The sequence below is a fragment of the Podarcis vaucheri genome (genome assembly GCF_965113315.1).
Source record: "Podarcis vaucheri genome assembly, chromosome: 4".
Taxonomy (NCBI): Eukaryota; Metazoa; Chordata; class Lepidosauria; order Squamata; family Lacertidae; genus Podarcis; species Podarcis vaucheri.
Window position 1 is genome coordinate 106,350,840 of NC_138762.1, and position 27,294 is coordinate 106,378,133.

Consider the following 27,294-nt stretch of genomic DNA (forward strand, 5'->3'; position numbering starts at 1 on the left):
TTTCAGCTATCAAATACTCTGCTCTTAGAGCAAGCAGTGCTTGAGAAGTCTCAGGATTCTGCCTTATCCAGAACGTGAAGTCTACTCAGATGAAGAGCAAGGGGAGCAGGACTCTCCAGCAGATTTCCACAGTGCCAATGACTGAAGAACAACCAAACCTTGCTATCTCTGACATAGGTCTTCAGGTTCCCACACCAGATACCTGGCTTCCTAGTCAGCTCTCTGACTGCCCTGTCTTCTCTAAGGCCAGAGAAGCAAAGGAGATGGCAAGCCAGGCCAAAGTGCCCAGCTAGCTGCACGTGAGGCTATGAGTCAGGGGGAGTCCATGGAAACGCTGGTCCAGATCAGGGCCTGACAGAGAGCTAGGGAGTGAGGCTCCAGCCCCTGTGTAAACGGTCAGTCTGAGCTGCTTCACTGCTGAAGCAACCACTCTCGTCCTTCCTGGCTGGGGAAAATAGGTAGCTAGAGGGGCAAATGGTTTGATGCAACTTCATATTCAAAGGCAGTCTCAGTAAGAGCTAAGCAATGGCCAGTGCACCCCACAATAGTTGCTGGGCAGTCTTATGAAAAGGCTAATAATAACAACCTTAATGAGCCTTGAAGCGAGACAGTTCTATTACCCTTTGCAAAATGCACAGCTTTCAGTCCATTTGGGGAAGCTTTGAGAAAGTACATCGCCACTATTATTTCTAACTTCAATCCTAGTCAGATACATTATATGCATGCTTCTATGGATGAAATTCAAAAGAAGTTACAAGTATTCTTGACAGTTGAGTGTCTATGAAAATCATCCTTATAACTAAAAGAGGCAAATATGGATTTATTTAATTAGAAAAAAAAATCTCTGGATGTGAAGAATAATGTTTCAAAGAGATACTTAATATAAGCAGAAATGACTTTTCCTTCATGGAAAATTAAGTTTTTTCCCCCTTTCTATTAGCATTTCAATTGAAAACATTTCCACTCATTTCCTTCTTAATGGAAGTATATAAATAGCAATAGCCATTAAGTACTGCATTTTTCGAAAAGATTTTTTTTTTTACATTAAGAGCCTTAATAAAGTCTCAGAGGAGCAGCACAAACAGTGTACAAATGAAACAACTAATTTCAATCTCATTTAATATATATTGATTTTGTAAGGATTTGTTTTTATACCTGTTTTAAGCCTTTAGCGTAGTTTTCCAGGTGGTGGTCGCCTTAAATAATAATAAAAAAATCCAGAGAGGATTACAATTTCATATGCACATCTGCATTAGGAGGATTTTCCAAAAGGCTTAAAGTTTGGAACATTATGAGCAATCGGGAGACTTTGAATTCACTGAGACACCTTTGAAAATGTTGTTCCATAGAATAGGTCTCTATAGGAGAGTTCCATTCTGGGACTAAATGTTTCAAATTTCTGCTAGAAATGCTCTTCTCACAAAAGTTAATTGTGACATCTTCTATGGCTTAGTTTGTGCTTTCCAGCCTGAGGAGCCTGTTCCCGAGTTGTTGTGAATGACTAGAACACAGAAGCTGGGGAAAATGAAATGGTAACAACAGTGTGGAAGAAAATATATATATTCTGGTAGTAACTTTGGCTCACTTCGCCTCACAATCTTATTCTGATCAGGTCACTTCCCTAATAACTTGGTTGTTCTGGGGAAGCAGAGCTACTTCATCATCAACTGGTCTGTCTTGTGTTATAGCTGTGACCACACTGAGTGACATATAGGAAGCCCTTTATAAGTGGGGTAACGAATAAATGTACTTGGCCGGCTCCCAACCAGTCTCAGAGAGAACTTTTGACTAACTGAACACAAGGCTTCTTATAAGACTCCTGGGCTGATTTAGGATGCCCCTTTGTCAATGGCATGTTGTCACTTCCAGCCAAGCCTGAAAACAACCAGTTGGCCAGATCTCCAACTGCACTTCCTATGTAGTGTGATCTGAACTGTGGGTGATGTGAGCTCTCTCTTTTGCTGCTGGCCTAAGCAATAGGCTAGTAGCCCTCTCCAGCATGGTCAAACTAAGATCACATATTACACATGGAGAACAAAATGATCACATTATATTTGGTGCCAGTGAAAGTAAGAAGACTGATTATGAATGAATAGCATATAGAAAGAACAGTTTCTGGCTTCTAGCAAAACATTTTGCTTCTGGACTCACGAACAATAGAGAGAGGATATTTATTTTAGATACACAGCGAGGGGGGGGGAGAATATCTGCTCCTTTTTTATAACTTACATCTTTGACAAATAGCTGCTCAAGAAAAAAAAGGTGTGAGAAAAATGGCCATAAAAGGAGGGAAAGGGTATGCCTGAAATACTGGAAGAAGTCCCAAGATGCTGAGTGGAATTTTTATTTAATAAAACACCAATGTTAGAACAACATATTTATCAGTTCAGATGGGGGGAAATGTCTAAATGCACTACAGGGAGAAAAAGGGAAAATAATGGGAAATCAAGTTAACCACCTTTTATGTGAAAGAAAAGTATAATCAGACCATTTCTGCAATGAATCTGTGCTACTCTAAAGCCATCTGTACTATCATTCACACACACACACACACACACACACACACAGAGAGAGAGAGAGAGAGAGAGAGAGAGTACAAAAGATAGAAAGCAAAACCCTGTTTTGCTTTACTTTTATTTGGTTCAGTAGTGCTGGCATCCTCCAAAGATGAACATACAGCATTGTTAGATTATTTCTTCTCCTCATGTTATAGATAGATAGATAGATAGATAGATAGATAGATAGATAGATAGATAGATTCTTTATTGTCATTACACTAGTGCAACATTGCACCAGTGCAACGAAATTGGATGCCCACCCTTAAAAACAACAAAAGCAAAACAACAGCAACAACCAAACAAACCACCTTCCAACCACACCCACACCCACACCCATCAAACTCCCAGGTCTCACTATCGAGTTACAGCATTCAAAAAGGCCACAGCTCTTGGATAGAAACTGTTTTTCAGTCTATTTGTCCTAGACTTGATGTTTCTATACCTCCTGCCAGAAGGCAGTAGTGCAAACAGACTGTATCCCGGGTGAGATGGATCCCGCAGGATGTTGTTTGCTTTCCTAAGGCAACGGGAACCGTACAGTTCTTCCAAAGGTGGGAGAGGGTGACCAATAATCCTTTGGGCTGTGGTTATGACCTTCTGGAGCACCTTCCTCTCCCTAGCTGTACAACTGGAGAACCAAGCACAAATACAGTATGTAAGTATGCTCTCTATGGAGCCTCGGTAGAAGGACACCAGCAGTCTCTCACTCAGATTGTTCTTTTTTAAAAGTCTGAGGAAATAAATTCTCTGCTGGGCCTTCTTCACCAGAGCAGTGGTATTTGCGCTCCAAGTCATGCCCTGATCCATAGTCACTCCCAAAAACCTGAATTCTGCCACCCTCTCCACCCGTTCCCCGTTGATATACAAGGGCTGAATGTCCGCCTTTTTTTTCCTGTAATCCACCACTAATTCCTTGGTCTTAGCCATATTGAGAGCCAGATTGTTCTCTCCACACCAAACACAGAGCCGCTCCACCTCGTCCCGATAGGCGGACTCATCCCCTCCCGAAATGAGCCCCACCACCGTAGTGTCATCAGCAAATTTGATGATTTTGTTGCTGGAGTAGATGGCTGTACAGTCATACGTGTAGAGAGCATAGAGCAGGGGACTCAACACGCAACCCTGTGGTGAGCCGATGTTAAGGCTAAGGGCTGTGGACACATGTGACCCTACTCTAACCCTCTGAGAACGTTATCCCTTTGCCAAGCTATCATCTTGCCCTTGACCTCTCCAAGGTCTTTGGTTGGGTGACCCTTCGTACGTGTTCTGCAGGAGGCATTCAACCCAGTAGGTTACAACCAAGCACCCCATGCTTAAGTTTTGTCACTCTAGTTCTGAGAGTCCAGGAACTTTAATGAGGATGATACAGATATATCACTGTGCATATGCAAAAACACACAGACATACCTACACTGTGGTGCTGCAATGAAAAGGAAGTTTGGTAGGGATGGGCAAGCTTTGTTTCAGGGACATTACCCTGCCATTACTGAAGTTTTCAAGGAGCCCGAGGCTTTGCCCAGAACAAAGTCTGAAAAATGTTATCAACAGAGGTCAATAGTCATCCTTGTTTTTCTCTTTTTAGAAAGTAAGTAGATCTGTGCCTTTGGTATGCCTAAACCAATTTATAGATCCATTGAGTTAATTGTTCAGAGTTACGCAATGTAGAACAAGTGAGTTAAACACGAGATATGGGTGTTCCTAAGTAATAATCATACACCGTATGGTCTATAAAGGTGGCAGCACAATCGCCACCCCCACTTTTTCTAAGTGGCATCTCGGATATGCAAGATACCCAGGAGCTTGCTGCAAGCTTCAATTTCTTCCCTCTAAAGAGCCATTGACAAACTCAGGGCTATTGCAAGGAGGGTCTGATTTAGAATTCATTTAACACCATGTGTACTGAAACTGTAGATGTGCTCCTTCATACACATCTACAGTTTCAATACATCTCCAGTCTCTTTCACAGCACAATCCTAAATGTACAGGTCTTCCACAAGTCTCATTGTATTCTATGGAGCTTCCCCCCCCCCAGGTGAATGTGTATAGCAGGGATGGGGAACCTGTAACCCTTCAGATGCTGTTGGGCTCCATTCCTACCAGCCCCAGCCAGCAAGGCCAATGGTTAGGGATCAAGGGAGATGGAGCCCAACAACATCTGTAAAACCACAGGTGTCCCTCCCCCCCCCCCGGTGTCTAGGATTATAGCCTGAATTTCTTCTGAAAGCATGCACAGGAAGCCCTGAAATGGTTTGGAGCACTAGAATCGTGTTCTTTCTCTCACTATCTTTATCTATATATGAAATACAGTGGTGCCTCGCAAGACGAAATTAATTCGTTCTGCAAGTTTTTTCTTCTTGCGAGTTTTTCGTCTTGCAAAGCATGGTTTCCCATAGGAATGCATTGAAAATCAATCAATGCGTTCCTATGGAGACCATCCGGGGACAGAGGGGACCTGTTTTAAAGCAAGGGAAGGGGCGGAGGGGAGAAGATCGCTTCTCCCCGTTGCTGCCCCTTGGTTCAAAAGGGGTCCAGGGACAGAGGGGAAGGCGCGCGCGTGCCTTCCCCTCTGTCCCCGGAGATTGCGGGGCTGGCAACGGGGAGAAGCGATCTTCTCCCCGCCGCCCCTTGCTTCAAAAGAGGTCCAGGGTGCGGGGGCAAGCTTCGTTTTGCGAAGCAAGCCCATAGGGAAATTCGTCTTGCGAAGCAACTCGAAAACGAAAAAACCTTTCGTCTTGCGAGTTTTTTGTCTCGCGAGGCGTTCGTCTTGCGGGGCACCACTGTATACGGCTCTTTAAATAGAATCATAGAATCATAGAGTTGGAAGAGACCACAAGGGCCATCGAGTCCAACCCCCTGCCAAGCAGGAAACACCATCAGAGCACTCCTGACATATGGTTGTCAAGCCTCTGCTTAAAGACCTCCAAAGTAGGAGACTCCACCACACTCCTTGGCAGCAAATTCCACTGTCAAACAGCTCTTACTGTCAGGAAGTTCTTCCTAATGTTTAGGTGGAATCTTCTTTCTTGTAGTTTGGATCCATTGCTCCATGTCCGCTTCTCCGGAGCAGCAGAAAACAACCTTTCTCCCTCCTCTATGTGACATCCTTTTATATATTGGAACATGGCTATCATATCACCCCTTAACCTCCTCTTCTCCAGGCTTTATCTTGATATGAAATTTATACACCGCAGTTCAAAGGCCGATCTGCCAATCATCTAAAACAAGAATACGGTAGAAACATACCGCATAATATAAAGGTAATGGTTCCTTTCCCCTGTTATACTGTGATCCAGTTCACTCTTACCCATTCCCCACTGAATACAGTAGAACACACTTTTGATCTGAAGGAATATGAATTGGATTGCATGCCGCTTTTAAAGCATTTTGAAGTATGGAGTTTCATAACAAGAATGAATGAATGCTCTAAATGTATTTATTGTATTTATTGTATTTTTATTCAGTATTTTTCTCTAAAGAGGCCAGAAAAGCACACACTATTCTCTCCTCTGCCTTTCACCTTCACAATAATAAGCAGGTTTTGCCGAGAGATCAGTGGCGGCTCATAACATTTTGACTTGGCAGGGCTGCAGTTTTTAACCTTGCTGTTTTTGTCACTTGTACAGCACTTGTTTAGGAAACTGCGTCATTACACATGTACAGGGGTGCCAATGTCCCCTTCTTTCTCAAAAAGGAAAAAAAAGTCAGTTATTCTCTGTACATCTATGGATAGGGGGAAAGCTGTTTTTCTGCTTAGAGACACATGGGTGGGACCTTTTTGCTACAGCTGTATTTTTGAATTTGGATTGGCAGAGTGGCGCAGAGAGCTGATTGGTCAGAGAACAGGAGATTGATATAAATGACTCTGTAATTCAAAGGAACTATAAAATGTTTGGTGTGAAAGAGTGTATGGCTTTGAGATTTGGGGGAAGATCTCTCCCCCCCCAAAAAAAAAAAATATGCTTGAGATTTTCAGTGGGAAGGCTGTGTTCCAGTGGAACAGTCTTTACTGTGAGAAATACTGTGAATTTCACTGGCCCAAATCCACACAGTGAGATTCAGGGCTGAGTAAGATTTGGAACAAGGTATACCTGATCCTCGTACCACTAGCAGTCACCTCGTCGGCGCTTTATGTGACAATAATAATTGCATTAATATCTAAAGCTGAGGATAGATGTAGTCCTAAGAGCAATACTGGATCAATTAGACTTAGTAGAAAAACAGGATAGAAATAATTAAATGTGTCCCATCTTGTGCTGATGTTGTGGCATGTTGGTTTGTAACCTCAAAGTATAGCTTGAGTAGCTTTGGTGAGATATGTGGCACACATGTACAAGAAGGAAAATGATAGGTGGTTGTAATATTTCCAAAAGGCTGAGTATCATTCAGCAATCCCATGACTGTGAACTCAGCTACATTAGTAAAAATAAAACATTATGAATGTGTTATAACACTGTGACACCAGATGGCGATGTAGAGCTGAAATCGGAACTCTATGAAATTTTCCATAGTGAGCTTTAAAATGTTTTTCCCAGAGCATTTTCACAGTGTTTTTATAACCGTGTAGATGCAGCCTGTGTGCAACTAAAAATTATGTATGTTCAGACGAATATTTTCCCATCTTTTATGAAGTGATTGCCCCTCTTTTTCCCCTCCCTCCTTCTGCCTTGATTTATTTCCCTCATATTCTCCACCTACACTTAAAAGAAAAAGGAATAGATAAACTAAAAACTGCAGGTGTGCTCCCAAGCCATGTGTCCTCCATGATTAGCACACCTAAAGGACGACTGTGGAGCTTTTAAACAGCATGCCTGAAAGACTCCTTAGGATTTACACACCCTGGCATGGGGCAGGTGGCGTCTCAGCCCAGACCACGTTATTATGCACGACTGCATGGAGAACAACCAAGAGAGAAGGTGGTTTGTAAGAAGGTGAGAGGTGTCAGGAAAATCAATAAATGCTCTATGTGACGGCCTGTAAAACCAGCATAACCTATTAAAACACTGCAAGTTAGGGCAGCCCTAGGCACCAATAACTCACGCTTGGCAGACTATGAACTTCTATGTCTCCGATTATAACCTTTGTCAGCAGCCTCAGGAATGCACAGGGAGCCATTTATACCTGGCAAAACGGACTATTTGGAGAGTGAACAGAGGTCAGCACTCTTTATGGGAAACCAGGTTGTGTTCAGGGGTATTCTGTAACCCTTTATAAGCATTTAACTGTGTCCCTTGCCACCTGCCTCCACCCATTCTTCACAACTGCTATATTTTCTAATACCTCGTATAAACATTTCCCCTTATTCTTGCATGTGCTTCATTTCCTTGTGTATGTAATATATTTAGACTTAGACACATGAACCCATAAAATCAATGCTTTGCATATCCCTTTCGATCTTCCCACTCCCTATTTTTTCATTTCAGATTTCTATTTTCTCTCATTTTCTTTATCTCTTCGCCCTCAGAAGTACTGCTTTCATGCTATTCCCCTTCCTCCTTCTACTCTGACAAAAGGAGATTAGAACTGCTGTAAACATTACACAGAACGAGCAGGTACAGCAAGGAGGCTGGTGTGACAAGTCTCGGCTGTGCTACTTTAGATTGCTCCCCATGCCTTGCTTTGTTTTAGGGAGCAATCCTATACAAGCAAGACGGTGTGAGTTACGCTGCCATAACATACACCAGATCCAAACTCTGTTCAGCAGCACTGAGCTGGCCTAAGCCTGGAAGAGTGTTGAATGGGGGGGGGGGAGTTTCTAAAATAGTGTTTCATCTACACAGCCCTTTTTGCTGGGCTGGTCACATGACTAGGTTGAACAGTCTTAGGATCAATCTTAATTTGCCCCTTCTCTCCCCCCCCCCCGCCAACCCCAGTACGTTCCTTTATCTGGTCTTACTCTGGCTTAAAATCCCTGGGTTCAGTGAGCCAAGAAGGGGGAGATACATGGGCATATCTCCATCAGACGGTGACATAGGCCAGTTTCACGAGGAGCCTGCTAGATCATCCAGGCATCCACAATATCCCAACCTGCTCATCCCAGAAGATCCTGCTATAGAATTGCTCTCTTAAACACTCTCTGTGTGACAAACTAGCACACAAGATTAGTCGGTCCCAGCTCCTGCCAACCTAGCAGTTCAAAAGCATGCCAAAAAGTGCAAGTAGATAAATAGGTACCACTCCGGCGGGAAGGTAAACGGCGTTTCCGTGCACTGCTCTGGTTTTGCCAGAAGCGGCTTAGTCATGCTGGCCACATGACCCAGAAAACTGTCTGTGGTCAAACATCGGCTCCCTCGGCCAATAAAGCGGGATGAGCGCCGCAACCCCAGAGTTGTTCGCAACTGGACTTAAATGTCAGGGGTCCTTTACCTTTACCTTTTTAGGTGGCTTAACATAGCCATCTCCCCAATGTGATATGCTAAGGTCTGTTGAAAATTCTATTGGAAATGGAAATGGGTCCAGAAATTGCCCCAGTCCCTGTCAGGAACAGAAACATGGATGTGAGGAGAATTCACTATTGTTAGTCTTTTTTAGTCCACAAATGTTGTATTAATAATTGTGTTATTTTCTGCTTTGTTTTTGATGTTTTCCTTCCATGGAAATACATTACACAATTCATTACATAATTAATTCAGCCATGGCGGATAGTAAGACAAATAACCTAGCTTTTAGTGGAAACCAAACTGTAGCAGAACAGAGACATAAAGGGGAAAGTGGCAACATCACCCTCCATCCTTGTGATAACAATTATTTTCTGCAATGTGACACTACAATAGTGTAGTCCTGCACCCCAAACTCCGAGTGGTGTGAGATTCCTGGAGTTCCAAGCTCTTACCCAGGGTTCATGTTTCCTTTTAGAAATGAGGCACAGCAGAGACTGTGGTGTCTTCATAATATATGGTTTATTTCCACATATATACAACCTGAGTCTATCATGGAGGGTCTTGTTACTCCCACAGCCACAGCCTTGGATTCAAACAGAAATCAGCTATGACTCTCTCTAAGACTTTACCTGTACTCTATAAAGGATCGGGAGAAGACCCCAAATATCTCTCTACTTTTCATTTAGGTCACAGGACTATGGGACTTACATCTGAGTAGACACATATAGAATTGCGTCCTTGGAATGCAATTAAAATGGATTCAATATATATAAACAAATGCATTTTCTCATTTGGAACCTTCTGCATTTTGTTCCTTTTAATCTTTTCTGCTTGTTAATTTCTTTCTTTCTTTAATGTTCTTCATGATAGCATTAGGGATCCTTTTACAAGGAAATACATTTGACCCAGGTTAAGTAATAATGGAGCTTAGTGTTCTTCATAACTTTTTAATATCAGTTATTCTGTAATCAATTTAATTTTAATGACTGAAGTTACAGTTACATAAACTTAAGGCAATAATATGATTAGCTGAAATTTTAAGTAAATTACCCAGACATTTGCAACCGCAAGACAGCTGTGAAATAAGTTGATTTAACTAATTCAGATGATTTAGCTCATCAGCCATTTGAATATTTGCAGGGAAGTAAAATCTGTTTATAAAAACAGTATGAAGCTTCGCCCCACCCTTCTTCAAGATGTCAGAATGAGAAGAGAAATCCTTCTGCTCCTATCCATTCTCTAGGGCAGCCAGATGTTTCTGTGCCTAATAGTTGTACACTAGATGGAAATTCGGCAGGTGCAGCTCTCATGCAAGCCACACCTGCTCAAGTTCCATCTTCTGCACAACTATTAAAGGGGCAGGAGCCCTGTTGTCTTTTTCATCTGGGCACCCCTAAATTCTGATGGTCTCTTACAAAGCGTGTTCTCATAGAAGAGAGAGCACGTGTTGCGGATGGGGCCAAACAAAGCCCCCAGTTAGTGACCAGCCCATTGAGGGCAATGGGATGGAGCAGATTGGTTAAAGCTGTTACTGGGGCAAAATTGATGTTGCCAATTTAGGGGTGGGTTTAGTCCCCTTATATAAGCAGGGTCCACAGCTTTCTCTTTCTCTTTTGCTGTGGACATCGGATCTTCGATACCGGAGTGAAACAGCGAGAGATTTTGGTTGTATAAATCCCCTGATTCTCCTCCTTCTTTCTTTTCTCCTCATTAATTTAGTTGATATATCTGTAAATTTGATTTGATTTCCTTACTTTCTTATTCTCTTCCCCCTTTTCTAGCGTCAGCCTCGGCGCCGTTGGGGGGGGAGGGCAGGGCCTCCTGGCCCGGCAGGCTTACGGCCCGTCCTCGGCTGAGCCATTGACCGGGCCGGGGGATTTGGTCTTGGCCTCACCCGCCGTCGGGTGGCCTGTTTAGGGCCTTACTGCAGTTTCAGTACCCCCCCTCCAACCTCTTGTTGCTGCCTGGGCCTTCAGTGCAGGACCCTACTGGGTCCCGGGGTTAGCCGGCCTCGGGCCTCTCTGCCAGGCCCCTTTAGCCCCCGTGAGCTCCCCGGTCTCTGATCCTTGCCCTAAGGGGCTGGCTTCACCGCTGCCGCGGCACGCAGCCGGCAATCGGCGGCTGCGCGGAGGAGCCCCATCCTCAGCCGGGTTCAGCCCGGTGGCGGCCTTTCCTCCTTGCCTCCCCCCTCCCCGCTCCCCGCGCTCCCGCGGCGGGCGCTGTGGTCGCCTGCGTTGGGGCTGAGCCGGCCGGGCCTGCCGCGTCTTCGATCCCCTGCTCCGCGGGGATCGCTTCGCGGCCCGCTAGGCCCGGCTTGGGGCCTCTGCTGCCTCGGCCGCTTTGCCGGCTTGATCCGGCGGGTGCTCGGGGGCCTCGCGGCCCGGTTTTTGACCCGGCGGGGGCCTTCCCCGCCTGTGACAACCTTCCGCGGCTGGGGGTCCGCCCTGGGCGCGGCGCGGCGGCGCGGCCGACCGTTGGGGCCGACCCCCCCCTCACGAGCGGCCGGGGCTCCGGCCCGGCAGTGCCGGGAGCTTCCCCTGGCTTGGACAGCCCGGCCGGGTGCCTGCACGGCCGCGGCGGCCTTACCTTTGCTGGGGCCTTGGGGCGCCGGCCCCGTTGAGGCCTCCTGGATTGGGCCGGGTGCTGGGGTGGGCTCTAGGTGGCATCGGAGCCCCTGTTGCCACCTTCGCAGTTGCGGAGGCCTCCCTCCTCCACCCATCTTGGGCAAAAATTGGCGGGAGCGCCATTTTGCCTTTGTTCTTCTGACTGGCGGCCTCTTGTGGCCAAGCTGGTAACTGCTGGGCCTTTTCTGAATCCTAAGGCCTATCATTAGTGGAGGCCTCTAGTGGACAAACCCGGTAATTACAGGGTTTTTTCAGAATCCGAGGGCACCTGCAATAGTGGTGGCCTCTAGTGGCCGAACTTGGTAATTGCAGCATTGTAAAACCTAGGGCCTAGATCTGGTGGGAGGCCTCTAGTGGCCACAGTGGTATTGCAGGGTATTGAATTACTTCCTGCTACTTGGTGCTGCTTTCTCATTAATTCAATAATAATTTTATTACTTTTATCCTAATTTGGTGTTTTATTTTATGTTATTTTAATTTAAATTATTTTCTTTTACACCAGTAGTAGGGATGGCTCCAAAGAAGGCGATAAGTAAGTCTGGTCCGGCCTGCGCTGCAAAGCGGCCTATAAGAGGCCCGTCTCAGGCCTTACGTTCCCCTGAACCGGGCCAGTCGGTAAAACGCCTTCAGTCCATGGTCTCTAGTTTGGCTGGTGACCCGGTGGCTCTGGCGAGGATGGAAGCGGAGCTGGATGGTTTGATGCATCGCCGCTCAACCCCGTCGACTTCTTCTGCGACGCTGGCTCCCCCTGTAGACGTTTCGTTCCCACCGTCATCATCCAGTGAAGCAGAAGGAGAGCCGTTGCCAGCCAGTGGCTATTCACCCGACGCCCAACAGGCTCGGTCCCCGGTTCTGCCAGTGTCTCAGGTTGCCGTGCCACGGGGTCGGGCTCCTTCCAGGGTGGGGGCCAGAAAGAGGGCACCTGCCCGGGGTCATGCTGTGCGGGGTTCACCTGCGCAGCCCCCTGTTGCGGGCACTTCGATCCCTGGTCATTCACAGGTTGTGTCTTTCCAGTCACTCCCAGCTACTTCGCAGCAGGGCGACGCATCAGAATCGTCGGTCGAGGATAGCCTCCCTCTCCCTCCGAAGACGTCCTCAGGTGGTCATCGCCGCCATAAGAGAAGTTCAAGGAGGCGTGCCAAGAAGAGGCGTAGGGACACCTCGTCCTCTTCATCAGGTGAGTCATCCCAGAGTTCGAGTAGTGATGAGGAAGCGCACCTTAAGTTATACTGGGGTTTTGGGGAAGCCTCGGGGCTTCCAAAATGGGTTTGGGAGCGGAGGGCGAACTCCCATAGGGCCAGATATGGGGCAGTGTTAGACTGCCTTGAAGGGGTCCTGGTGCCGGATGTAAAAGTCTCTACCAACTCGGCCAGGGACATTATTCCGGGGGCTCACCTGTCCGCCAAATTACGCTCAAGGATCTTGGACGGCCGCTACGTTGATATCTTTAGCTTAGCTCCCCCGTTGGAAGGTCAGGAGCCTCTGGATAAGGGCCTGCCTGCTCCAAAGAAGCGGTCAATCATAGCTAAGGCCGACAGGACCTTCGAGCGTTGGCTAGATAGTTTTCAGGTTTTTGCTGGAGTTGTGGCCGCAGCCTACCCCAGGAGATCATTGCATCTTTGGGTGTATCTGTCCATTGTCCGTTCCGCCTTCACAATGGCTGGAGAAACTGCTGCGCTAGCTTACGACCAGAATTTTAGGCGTAGGGCGGCTAAGATCCCTACGGCCCGCTGGGATCGGAAGGACTTGGATGTCTGGACCACTTATGTGGCCCCCCGAATAGAGAAGAAGGCCCCTGACTCCCAGAAGTTTAAGGCTGCCCCTACCAGGTTGGGAAAAAAGTTTTTTTTGCTGGGATTTCAATAAGGGTGCTTGCACACGGCAGTCTTGTAAATACGCACATGCGTGCGATAAGTGTTCAGGGAACCATTCCGGGTCCGCGTGCCAGACTGGCCGCCGCCCCTTTCGAAAAGGGGGGGGCTCTCAACAGCCCCCAAAAACCGCAGCCCAAGCCCCTGCCGGGGGAGCAGGGAAGTAGCTTGATTTCCTCTTTAGCTTACACCCCGGTAAGGCTACAGCCGCTGCTTTCTTTGTTGGAGTTGTACCCCGATGCCAAGGCGGCGTCTTATTTGCGCGAAGGTTTTTCTTTAGGTTTTAGAATCCCGGTGGTCTCTACCCCGGTTGCCAGAAACCCAGCCAACCAGAAATCGATTAGGGATATGCCAGAGGTGGCACGAAGAAAAATTGGCAAGGAACTAGCTTTACGTCGCATGGCCGGTCCATTTGCGGTCCCTCCATTTCCCAATTTGCATATTTCACCTTTGGGCATAGTTCCCAAAAAAGCCCCGGGGGAATTTCGCCTAATACATAATCTTTCACATCCCAGAGGCACATCAGTAAATGATGTGATTCCCCCGGAGCTTTGTTCAGTGAGGTATGCTTCTTTGGATCACGCAATCAAGATGATCCGAAAATTTGGGCCAGGCGCCTTACTGGCAAAATGCGACATTGAATCAGCATTTCGGCTGCTTCCTATTCATCCCGATGATTTTTGGTTGCTGGGATTTCAGTTCGAAGGGAGTTTTTATTTCGATAAGGCTATGCCCATGGGCTGCTCAGTTGCCTGTGCGGCCTTTGAGAGTTTTAGTTCGTTTTTGGAATGGGCTTTACGTGAAAAAACCGGTTTAAGCGGTGTCACGCATTATCTTGATGATTTTTTGGTCGCCTCTGCAGGCAATACGGGGGATTGTGTGGTCTTATTGCAAGCCTTCGCTTCCTTAACGAAAGAGCTGGGCGTCCCGTTAGCGGCTGAGAAGACCGAGGGTCCTTCTACCAAGCTGACTTACCTGGGTATCTTGTTAGATACCGTGGCTCAAACATCTAGCCTGCCTCCTGAGAAAATAACCAATTTAAGAATGGTCATCGAAGAGATGATTCCTTTAAAGAAGGTCTCCCTGCGGCAACTTCAGTCTTTGCTGGGCCACCTGAACTTTGCTTGCAGGGTGGTCGCTCCCGGGCGACCTTTCTGTTCACGCTTGGCCAGACTCACCTCGGGCCTGCAGGCCCCGCATCACAGGGTCCGCCTTCCTGCTCAGGTACGGGCTGACCTTGCTATTTGGTTGGAATTCTTGGAGGAATTCAACGGGGTGTCCTTGTGGCAGGACACTTTGAACCTCCACAACGACTTCCAAGTGCATTCGGATGCTGCGGGGTCCTTAGGGTTTGGCTTGTACTGGGATGGCAGGTGGTGCGCTGAGCGCTGGCCTCCTGCATGGAGGGGGCAGGCTATAACCAGGGACTTAACCTTTCTTGAGTTTTTCCCCATTGTAGTGGCAGTGCACTTGTGGGTCGAACAATTTAGGGATCACCGTGTTTGTTTCTGGACTGATAACCAGGCGGTGGTGAATGTACTGGCCAAGCAGTCTTCACGATCCCCTCGGGTATCTGCCCTTCTTCGGGCCTTCGTCTTGCATTGCTTGCGTTTTAACATTGTTTTTTCTGCCCGTTTTGTCCCAGGAATTTCTAACGAAATTGCTGATGCTCTGTCCCGTTTTCAGATGGAGCGTTTCAGGTCCCTGGTGCCAGTGGCTCGAGACCGTCCGGAAATTTTCCCGGATCATCTCTGGAACCTTGGCAGAACTTAGTCTTACAGGGAGTAGCTGCATCTGTGGCACCTTCTACCTTGAGGTCCTATAAAAAGGCCTGGGCGGACTTTTTGTTATTTAGTGGGCAGCCTGCTGGGGAGGTTACCACCCCCCACTCCACCTCTCAGGTGCTCCGGTATCTGGCACATCTATTCCAGATGCGTCGTGCAGCTAGGACCCTACGCCTGCATTCTGCAGCAATTTCCTTTTTTAGTAAAGCATATTTTAATAAAGATCCGTGTAAGAAGTTTGTAGTGCGTAGGGCCCTGGAGGGATGGGGGCGACTCACTCCTTCCAGGCCCGTCTCCAGGCGACCCATTACATTTGAATTGCTGGCGCAGATGCGGTCTAAGCTGCGGAGCATCTGTTGGTCGAAATTTGAGGTTCGGCTATTTTCAGCAGCCTTTTCGTTAACTTTCTTTGGGGCCCTGAGGGTTGGCGAAGTGGTCCTCGAGCCCAAGCAGGACGGAGGTTCCAGGGGTTTGTTGATGCAGGATGTGAGTGTGTCTTCAAGGGACCTGCAGGTTCACGTCAGGAATTCAAAGACGGATCAACTAGGTAGGGGCGCTGTCATTACACTTCCTGCGACGGGCGAAGGTGGCCCTTGCCCGGTGAAGGACCTTAAGAAGTATTTAGCCCTGCGCCCTGGTGGCGAAGGGCCCCTGTTCATACACGAAAATGGCCGCCCGCTGGTGAGACACCAGTTTGCGGGAGTGTTGCGAAAAGCTGTGGAGGCTTGCGGCCTCCCGGCTTCTGAGTTTGCCCCTCACTCGTTTAGGATTGGGGCGGCTACAACTGCCGCTCACTGGGGTTTGTCAGTTAAGAGGATAAAGGACCTGGGTCGGTGGCGTTCGGATGCATTCAGAACCTACGTGAGGAAATAATGTGTTGTTGTACTTACATATGTGTGTTTTACCCTAGGTCGGGCTGCTATCTGTATTTGGATAGTAGGGCACAGTATTGTGCACTGGGCTGCAGACAGAGCTCGCCAGTCCGGACTGGGTGACGGCCTGGGATTCCCGCGCCGCGTTCAGGTGTCCTGGATTTCCAGAAGGGGGATGCTGTGGAGGGAATTGTTACCTCTCATGCGAAGGCGTGTCTTCCAATGTGGCCCTCCTTCAGCGATCGTGGTGCAGCTCGGGGAGAACGATATGGTTTCCTCTTCCTGCTACGAGCTGCGTGCTACCATATTACAGGACCTTGGGGAATTGGCGGCACGGGTGCCGTCAACTAAGCTAATTTGGTCACAGCTGTTGCAACGCCGCATCTGGCGGGGTAGTCCTTGCCCAGTCGCCACGGAACGTGTAAGGAAGCGGATTAATTCCGCAGCAAGCAGGCTGGTGGTGAATCTGGGTGGGGCTGTAATTCCTCACCCTCTGATTTCATTCAAGGCGACTGAGTTTTACAGGGATGATGGGGTTCATCTCTCGCCATTGGGGAATGATGTGTGGCTGGATGATCTAGTGTCGAGGCTGAGGGTGTGGTTTAATTTGTGAGTGGTTGGCGGCGAGCGTAAGGGCTCGAATGGCGGTTAGGCATTGGTTAAAATTGGTTGGTGGAGGGGTATGGATTGGCTGTGCCTGCCCCTCCAATGCTGCTGAGACGGGTATTCCGTTAAAGGAATTCTGAAGCTTACCATCCCCCTCGTCCAAACCCTGACGGCAGGGTGCGGGCCGTGTAAGCTTCAAGGAACATGCGCGGAGCAGTGAGAGTCTGTGACGCAGCTCCATCTGACTCTGACCATGTTTCCTCCGGGACTGGCTAAGGAGTCAGTGCTGTCCCCCAAGGCGGGGGGGGACGTAGTCATAACCAATGCCTAAGCAACCACTCTCAATCTGTATATAAAATAAAGTTGTGGCCAAAATTATGCCAAAAACCAAACAAAAATTATGTGTGATGTCTGAGTTATTGGGGAAGGGGCTTTGTGGGACCTCAGCACGCAAAGCGTGTTCTCATAGAAGAGAGAGCACGTGTTGCGGATGGGGCCAAACAAAGCCCCCAGTTAGTGACCAGCCCATTGAGGGCAATGGGATGGAGCAGATTGGTTAAAGCTGTTACTGGGGCAAAATTGATGTTGCCAATTTAGGGGTGGGTTTAGTCCCCTTATATAAGCAGGGTCCACAGCTTTCTCTTTCTCTTTTGCTGTGGACATCGGATCTCCCGCCCGCCCTCCCTTGTTTGGGCTTGCGCTTTGACCTTGCTTTGCCTGTCATGGGGTCGTTCGCCTTGGTGCGGGGGCCCAGTAGGAATTTGTCCAATTGGCTGATTAGTGCGTGCCTTTTGGGTTTTGCCTACTGCTTAGCAAATCGTCACAACTTGTAAGGTTGGCGGTTAGGCATTGGTTAAAATTGGTTGGTGGAGGGGTATGGATTGGCTGTGCCTGCCCCTCCAATGCTGCTGAGACGGGTATTCCGTTAAAGGAATTCTGAAGCTTACCATCCCCCTCGTCCAAACCCTGACGGCAGGGTGCGGGCCGTGTAAGCTTCAAGGAACATGCGCGGAGCAGTGAGAGTCTGTGACGCAGCTCCATCTGACTCTGACCATGTTTCCTCCGGGACTGGCTAAGGAGTCAGTGCTGTCCCCCAAGGCGGGGGGGGACGTAGTCATAACCAATGCCTAAGCAACCACTCTCAATCTGTATATAAAATAAAGTTGTGGCCAAAATTATGCCAAAAACCAAACAAAAATTATGTGTGATGTCTGAGTTATTGGGGAAGGGGCTTTGTGGGACCTCAGCACGCAAACCATTTGCTCTAACATCAGCTGCTTTTGCCTGCTCAGGTAAGATCAGTTGCTGCTAGAGCAAATTGATCCAAGTCTCTTTTTAAACAAACAAAAAAATTAGAGAACACCTGAAGAGGCTAGGCTGGTGTAAAAGGGCACCTGATACTCTTACCTGCCCCTCTGTTTCCAAGTGAGCATGGGGCAGTAAGCCAAGTAATTCTACATTGCCTATAATTCAGAATGCTGGTGGCCAGGAGCTCATTCACCTCCTTTAAATTTTGCAGGACTTAATCCATGCAATGGAATATTTGAACTGAGAAAGGTCCTCATTAAATCTGGCAATTATTTTCTGCTTCATCAGTCAATTAGTTGCCCGTTTTTATTATATTTTTTGAAATCTGTTAACTGGGCAGGGCATGCAGAGATTTCTGGGTCCAGGAATAGAGCTCAAAGTGAGTTCACAGGTAGAGTCCATAGATTTCGGTGGTCCTGGGGGGCAAAAGGTGCCATCCAAATGCATCAGCACACTTGTACGTTTCCTGAACCCATGGGATGCTACATGGCGTCAGAAGTAGACCTGCAGCTTCAGTGAGCCAAAAATATTTCTAGCAAAGTATTTGCTGGAAGCTGCAAAATGAATGTCGTCAAGCCTTCTGAGATGAGGGTGGCAGGAGATTTGGGAGAGGGCTGGAGGGAGTGGGAACAAAAGCTTCTTCTGTACTTCACTGTATCCAGAGCAAACAACAATCTTCTGTATCCAGAAGATTAAAGGTAAAGGTACCCCTCAACATTAGGTCCAGTCATGGACGAGTCTGGTGCTCATCTCGCTCTATAGGCCGAGGGAGCCGGCGTTTGTCCACAAACAGCTTCCGGGTCATGTGGCCAGCATGACTAAGCCACTTCTGGAGAACCAGAGCAGCGCATGGAAACACCGTTTACCTTCCCGCCGGAGTGGTACCTATTTATCTACTTGCACTTGACATGCTTTCGAACTGCTAGGTGGGCAGGAGCAGGGACCGAGCAACGGGAGCTCACCCCGTCGCAGGGATTCGAACCGCCAACCTTCTGATCGGGAAGCCCTAGGCTCTGTGGTTTAGGCCACAGCACCACCCGCATCCCTTATCCAGAAGATTAGAGGGTTGCAATTATTTTGCACTACATTGGTGAGAAGGCATTAGATACCCACAACAGCATGCAAAATGTGTGTGCAGTTCCAACCAAAAACCAAACAAACGAAAAACCCTTGCCAGAAGCCTTAAAAGATTTCAGACAATATTGTGAGCCTAAGAAACACCCAGTGTTTAAATGCTGTCAGTTTTAGCAAGTCAGAATAGCAGACAGGAATTGTTACCTGGGCAAGAGTAAGGATCCAGCTAGCTCCCAGTTATCTAAAGAGGAAGCTACATCCAGTGAGGGGATGTCACACACGCCACAACAAACATATGGTGTCATAAAATGGAGACAGTCAGTTTGTTTCAATACAAATGCATACAAGAATAATGAAGTGAAAAAACGTACAAGCATAATTATCACTTTTTTTAAAAAAAGAACACACACATAGCAACTCCACCCGACGATCTCAGATGTATTTTCTGTTGACTTTTAACTTATGTGTAATGTTGTCTTTCTATAATTTAACTTAGTAATAGTTGTGAATAACCCTATTTTACACTTGTTTAGTGTGTCAGGAACATTATTAACTTGCTGACAAAGGAACATTGCACACAGTTCCTTCTAATTATTTAATCTATTCCCAAGTCATGAAACAAGAAATCTCACCTATTCCTTACATAATTGGAATGCTGAAATATTGTAGGAATCGTTTTGGGAGGTCAGATACGTATACATAGCTGAAGCTTTTGATTCCTCGCAGAAGAAATGCATGTTGCAAAAGGAAAGAGTAGTCAGTCATTCAGGTAACTTCTCCCTTAGTCTCCTTCTCCTGGTTTGCAGCTTGTTTTAAAATATGTGGCAGTCAGTTTGTGAGGAGATTCAGATCAACCATGTTGTTTGGTCCACCATGGCCTAACATGGTAAGTGTTCAGGGATGAGCAGGTGGCTTATGACGTCCCGTCCTCTTTTTGTTGAAGAGGACTTTCTATTTTGAACTTTTTGCTCCTCTGGTTTTGGCATCAGTTTAAAAGGTGACAAATGGAGGGGTGCACTTAGGACTCATCTAAGAGCCAGTGTGGTGTAGTGGTTAAGAGCGGTGGACTCGTAATCTGGTGAACTGGGTTAGCTTCCCCGCTCTTCCACATGCAGCTGCTGGGTGACCTTGGGCCAGTCACACTTCTTTGAAGTCTCTCAGCCCCACTCAACTCACAGAGTGTTTGTTGTGGGGAAGAAGAGAAAGGAGAATGTTAGCCGCTTTGAGACTCCTTCGGGTAGTGATAAAGCGGGATATCAAATCCAAACTCCTCCTCTTCTTCTTCTTAATCTACACTTGTGCTTTTAAACTCTAAAAAATGAGTTTTTAAAAGGGTTATGATAATCACAGCCATGTGACATTCTTTTAAAACATTCTTAATGCGTTATTAAAAAGTGACACCAGACCAGATGGCGCTGCAGAGCTCTCTCCCTGTCAAATAAGTGGGTAGGCATTGTAGGAAAGGAAGCAAAAGAGAAACCAAATGCCTTTACGTTTTAGAATGATATCAAAAACATTGTTCTAAGGATGTTTAAAGAGTGAGTATAGATCCAGCCTGAGTTGACCTAGTCAGACTAGCCATCTAGGTCATGCCCAACTGGAGAACATCATCCTTCAGCTGGTGAAAAAAATCATGTTAAGCCCAGTGATGAGCACCCAAACTCCTTCTCCATCCTTTCATTCACCAGCCAAAAGTAAACAAGAAACCAGGAAGAGTAATTCTAGCAGCACTTTTCTTCTTTGACGTTTTAAGGGTGGTTTGCCCAGGATATCACACTTTGTAAGTTTTTAGAAGAGCAGATTCCCTGCACATCCCAGGCAGATCTGATTATTAATAAAAATGACCCTAGTTTACTCCAGCTACTCTTTGATCTATTTTCCACCTCCGTTCGCAAAGCAAGAGCCAACAAGCATTTTGGATTATGCTTACTGACTATGTGGCGATCACACCTTGCTTACATACAGTACCTTCCAACATGCTTCCTAGATTTCCAGCACTTCAAAGATGAAAGTTATCCTCTGCCAGGTAACTATAGCCTATTTGACAAGCATCATTTGGCAGGTTAAATTCAGCCTCACTAGCTGTTGTTTTTGTTGTTGTTTAGTCATTCAGTTGTGTCCAAATCTTCGTGACCCCATGGACCAGAGCACGCCAGGCACTCCTGTCTTCCACTGCCTCCCACAGTTTGGTCAAACTCATGCTGGTAGCTTCGAGAACACTGTCCAGCCATCTCGTCCTCTGTCGTCCCCTTCCCCTTGTGCCCTCAATCTTTCCCAACATCAGGGTCTTTTCCAGGGAGTCTTCTCTTCTCATGAGGTGGCCAAAGTACTGGAGCCTCAACTTCAGGATCTGTCCTTCCAGTGAGCACTCAGGGCTGATTTCCTTCAGAATGGATACGTTTGATCTTCTTGCAGTCCACGGGACTCTCAAGAGTCTCCTCCAGCATCATAATTCAAAAGCATCAATTCTTCAGTGATCAGCCTTCTTTATGGTCCAGCTCTCACTTCCATACATCACTACTGGGAAAATCATAGCTTTAACTATACGGACCTTTGTCGGCAAGATGATGTCTCTGCTTTTTAAGATGCTGTCTAGGTTTGTCATTGCTTGTCTTCCAAGAAGCAGGCATCTTTTAATTTCGTGGCTGCTGTCACCATCTGCACTGATCATGGAGCTTCCATTTCTTCCCCTTCTATTTGCCAGGAGGTGATGGGACCAGTGGCCATGATATTTGTTTTTTTGATGTTGAGCTTCAGACCAGGATATGAAAGAATAGAATGTACGCTATATGGTGCATTAGTTGTGTGCATATGAATTTACATGCATGCACCTCCTCATATTCAGAAACTGAATTTCTGTAGAGCAAGGTTCAGGGGCCTTAAAACCGGAAGAATGGCAACTTTTTTTAAGCAGTTGGCTTTTCAAAAGAAAGGAGTCATGGCTCAGAGGTAAAACATCCGCTTTTCATGCGAAGGTGGCAAGCACAATCTTTGGCATCTCCTGTTAAAAGGATCAGTTGATGCAAAAGGCCTTCTTGCCTGAAGCTCTGGATATCTGCTGCCAGTCAAAACAGACAAATAATCTATCCTGGTAATGCTGTTTCCTATTTGCAGTAAAATCAAAATAGGATATATATATGGTGGTGCTTTTTCAGGGATGAGTATCAAAAACAGTAGGAATGAGGGAGAATTTGGTTTGGCTCACATTTTAATATGGATCTACCTAATTCACACTTCCTGTGAACCAAAACAAAATGCTTATATTGGGGAAAGACTTGAGTGCATGAAATGAGGCCATCTGTGCACATTTTACTCATAGCACTGTACCCTAATAATAGTAAGAATTACATACAAAAATACATTATATTAGGAGGAATTGCCTTTTAAAATGTGTACATTGTGAGAGACATACACTAATAAAAACCACAAACTGATACAGAAATGTAAACCAAAGTTGGGGGGGGGGTGAGAAACTGAAAATGACAGGCTCATCCGTCCTCGCAGAAAACCAGGCCTGTCCTTGGTAAATAGGGACAACCTGAATCTGTAGGTGGCCTCCAACTAAATAATATAGCATTGATTTAAAAGTGTCTTCTCTGTGCCATTAACTATGACATTACACTATAATTTTGGTAGGAACTGACAACAGCCATATAGTAGATGCACCACGGCAAACATTAAAGAATGAACACAGTGTTTTTTATGAAAGTGCTTATTAAAAGGTGAATTTAACCTGTTACCATATCATCACTACCATTGTGATTTTGTGTTGAATTAAGACAACTCAGATAGCCCTCTCAAATGTGGCAAATTTAAACATAAACACAAATGAAAGCATGCAAATTTTGCTTAACTGTAAGATATACAAAGTTCTCAGTGCCTCAAATATGCTTGCTGAACAGCGTGTTGCACATAGTCCTTGGCTCAATGTGCATTGATCTTTAACAGGCAGAGATTAGGGACAGAAATATATATATATATATATATGTCCCAGAGCTGTTCTGTTTCTGTTTCTCTTGACAGCTGCATACCCTCCAACTTTTCTCCGATGAAAATAGGAACATCCCATTCCATAATGATAATTTTGCTATTTATACCCCACACATCTTACTGGGTTGCCCCAGTCACTCTGAGCAGCTACCAACACATATAAAAGCATAATAAAACATTAAACATAAAAAACCCCTTCACTATACAGGATTGCCTTCAGATGACTCGGGGTCAGATAACTCCATACCCTCCACCATTTCTCTGATAAAAATAGGGACGTCCTAAGATAAAGCGGGACATTCCAGGATCAAATCAGAAACCAGGATGGCTTCTCTAAATCAGGAACGTCCCTGGAAATTTGGGACACTTGGAGAGTCTGCAGTTGTTAAAATGGAGGTAACTCATACTAGGAACAAACCATTCCACTATCAAAGCTCCAATGGCGAGGTAGAAATTTGGGGATGCAGATGAAGAAAAAGATTATATGCTAGATCAGTGTTGCCAACTCTTTGGGACTCGTGGGCACAAGTGAAAATGGAAGAGAATGTCATGGGCAGCACCTATTCTGGTGGCATACCCAGAGTCCTCCAGAGTACCATTGCACCCAGGGGCACCACAGTGAAGACCCCAAGGCTAGGTCCCCAAGACCCAGACTGAGCCAGCCCCACAAATTCCCAAGTCCTAGCTCTTTGTTCCCCATTTTTTTCCAACTTGTCAGAGTTCATAAGTTCAGTCTATGCTACAATCTGAGTGCAGTTCCATTTTTAATTATAATTATTTTTAATTAAAAATGTACAGTGACTTTGAATGTTCTGTAATGGTGTATATATGTAGAAATTAACAACAGATTAGTTATTAATGTACTAGCTACATGTCCAGTGCCTCCATTTTGATTTGTGTCAGAAATAAATAGAGAATGGCCTGACGCTGACTCAACACCTGCAATTTTTTTGTTCTGACTAATATGCTGTATATTTATTACATACATTTCCATCTGACCTTTCCCGTAACTTGAGGCAATCTGCAAACAAGATTCAACCAAGTATATTTCAAGATAAGCACATGCTTACCTTTTCCACTGAAAGCAGTGGGGCTTAACTTTATCTGGCAGGTGCCCTGATACACAGGTAAAAGCCCAAAAAGCCATTCTCCAAAAGCATTCATTCAAATCCAAAAATACAAAACAGATATCTCATATTGGCAGTAATAAAACCAACAAACCAGCAGATGGAAACAGACAGCAGTGCAGCCCTCTGACACATCTTGGTCTTCTTTTAATACAGTGGTACCTCCGGTTAAGAACTTAATTCGTTCTGGAGGTCTGTTCTTAACCTGAAGCACCACTTTAGCTAATGGGGCCTCACGCTGCCGTCACACGATTTCTGATCTCATCCTGAGGTAAAGTTCTTAACCTGAGGTACTACCTCCGGGTTAGCGGAGTCTGTAACCCGAGGTGTTTGTAACCCGAGGTACCACTGTAGATGCATTTTCTACTCAATAGGAAACCCTGTGTGCACATCAGAGTTGGACAGGAGCATAGCTGTCAACTTTCAGATTTGAAAATAAGGGATCAGCAGCCTCGAAAATAAGAGATCAGCAGCCTCACCTGTCCCAGGGACAGTCTATGGGATATCTAACAATCTGGGATAGCAGCGGGAAGCAGTGGGAAACGGCGCTGGAATAAGGGAATTTCCCGCAAAAAAAGGGAAGGTTGACAGCTATGCTTGGGAGGCCAAGGTTCAAACCTCTACTCAGCCATAACGCTCACTGAATGGCATTGGAACAATGACTATCTCAAGGGCTGGTTTGGTGTACGAGGCCTTGGGAGAGAGTATGGGATAAAAATATAATTAATAATAATCATAAGTGGCAATGCACCTTCATCTGAATGAATGTTTGTGACCTCAGAAATTCTGCTGCTGTATAACTGGGGGGGCAATATATTTTTAATGAGGAAATACGGAAACATATACAGTGGTGCCTCACAAGACGAAAAGAATCCGTTCTGTGATTCTCTTCGTCTAGCGGTTTTTTCGTCTTGCGAAGCAAGCCCATTGACGGATTAGTGCTATTAGCGGCTTTTAGCGGCTTATCGGCTTATCGGATCAGCTGATAAGCGGCTTAGCGGCTTAGAAAAAAGGGGGGGAGGAAAAAACCCCGCAGGAACTCGCAAGACATTTTCGTCTTGCAAAACAAGCCCATAGGAGATTCGTTTTGCGAAGCACCTCCAAAACGGAAAACTCTTTCGTCTAGCGAGTTTTCCGTCTTGCGAGGCATTCGTCTTGCGGGGCACCACTGTATATTTAAAAATGGCACACTATTTGCATGGTATTGTCCCATTCTTTTCGAGACATAAAGAATCATAAACTGCTCCCAGTCTACACACTGGTGTAGGCTCCAGCATAATTAGAGCCATTCATTTGCTGAACTTGTTGCAGCGGCATCTAATTTTGACTGTCCAAAATAAGGATATATTTGACAATTAATTGCATTCTTAGAAGTAGTTTAATACAAGCAAAAGTGAATTCATATAAATCAAAAGTAAATCCAGGATACATTAACAGGTAGCTGAAGCGCTTCCTCTTAGTGTCCTGCAGTAGCTTTGGGCAGTTGGTATAGCCTAATTGGGAAATAACTCTTAATTTTAGGGTAAATGTGTTGTTTAGTGTGCGGCCCCTGGTGAGCTTCTTCTGCCAAAACAGATCTCCAGCCATAAAAGATAAATGAATCGTAGGCACATGCTAATTAATTTGTCATATATTTGTGCTAACATTCTTCTGCATAAAGCAATAAGTCTTCAAGAGTCAAACTAGAAAAAAGAGACAAGGTCTTCATTGTTTTGTTTCTTCTAATTCAAGCCTCTTGGCGGGTTGCAGTTATCCGTGGCCTTACACCAGCCAGGGCTGATCTAGATAAAGGAGACACTGAGCAACAGCTGCGTTTTGGCCATTTCTGCCAGTCTTGCTAATCCCTACTCAAACACAATGGATAATCCCACAGTCCTCACACTCTGAAGATGGCTTAGTGGTGCAGTGGAGCTGGAACATGGGGCCAAGTACGCTAGCTCCAGTACTATTTTTCCAGTAGGAATGGTGACACCATCTGCTGCTGCGTTGGTACTTGACAATGTTGCAAGCCTGGGCTGGAGGGAAGGAACAGGATGCCTCTGATTTAACAACATGCTCGCCACTTGGCCACCCTTTGCCAACGCATTATTCTATGACTGACTGTCAGCTGATACAAATGAAATGAGTATTCTCCTATGTATTCTTCAATTTGGGATCTAGTTGGCAAATATCTGTCTCGGGAGACAATAGAGGTGAGGTCAAACTGTTGGAAGGTTGCAGCACCTGCTGTGGCTATAGAGACATGTTTTGTTGCAGCAGGGGCAGATTAAGGTGCCTGTTTGTTTTTCCCTGCTGCAGGTACACTATGGTGTTTCTTCTCTCTGTGCTCTTCTCAGCAGTCATTCCTCCTCTGGTCACTGCTATGGACACACAACTTGATATATATTCATATAATGGATCCATACATCTGCCAGCATTGCTGGATTTTTGAGGGCAGACCATGGACTCTCTTTAGAGATGTGACCAAGAGCTCCTGCACTTCAGACTTTGCCACTGTCTCACTCCCAGAGCCCTGCTGTCTATTACTAGACAGCAGTACTAGACAGCAGTTCTGAAATTGGGAACTTATCCTAGGACTGGAGGTGAAATAGGCAAAAGATGATGTTCTATTGACCTGGCAAGGGCAGTACAACAGGATTCTGGTATTTAAACAAGTTTGACTGGTCCACAGGTTTTGTATTACTTTCCAATTATTAGGACTAATATTACTTCTTCCTGTTCTGTGACTGAAATTCCATTTCTATGGTGTTTAGAAGAGGACTTAATCTCTCTCTTGAGCATAAGCCTGGACAGTGTGGATGGAAGTCCTGGGCTGCCAGATGACTGGACCCCCTTCTCAGCCTCACAGATGTGGTCCAAATAGTACGAGAGCCTGAAGGAGACATTGAGGTCCAAGCAGCCACAGTCCTGGGTAGCTCACTAAGCTAAATCCCAGGTTCAGCTCTTGTTCCAAACCACAAAATCCATGATGCTTCACTGATTCACCAATAGAGGTAGTTCACTTTCCCTTCAGATTGTTGGCTATAAACCAGCAGGGAATTTAAATCATATCACTTTTCAGCTACAAAGCTCTTTCAAGGCTGCCCTTGGTATTTCCAATAGA

At 46.0% G+C, this 27,294-nt stretch overlaps 1 long non-coding RNA gene across 3 annotated transcripts in view; it reads left to right on the forward strand.

Annotated features, from left to right (window-relative positions):
* LOC309531733 overlaps window positions 1-27,294 on the forward strand; it is a 113,112-nt gene that overhangs the window by 10,337 nt on the left and 75,481 nt on the right. The gene's annotated exons all lie outside the window — the stretch shown is intronic.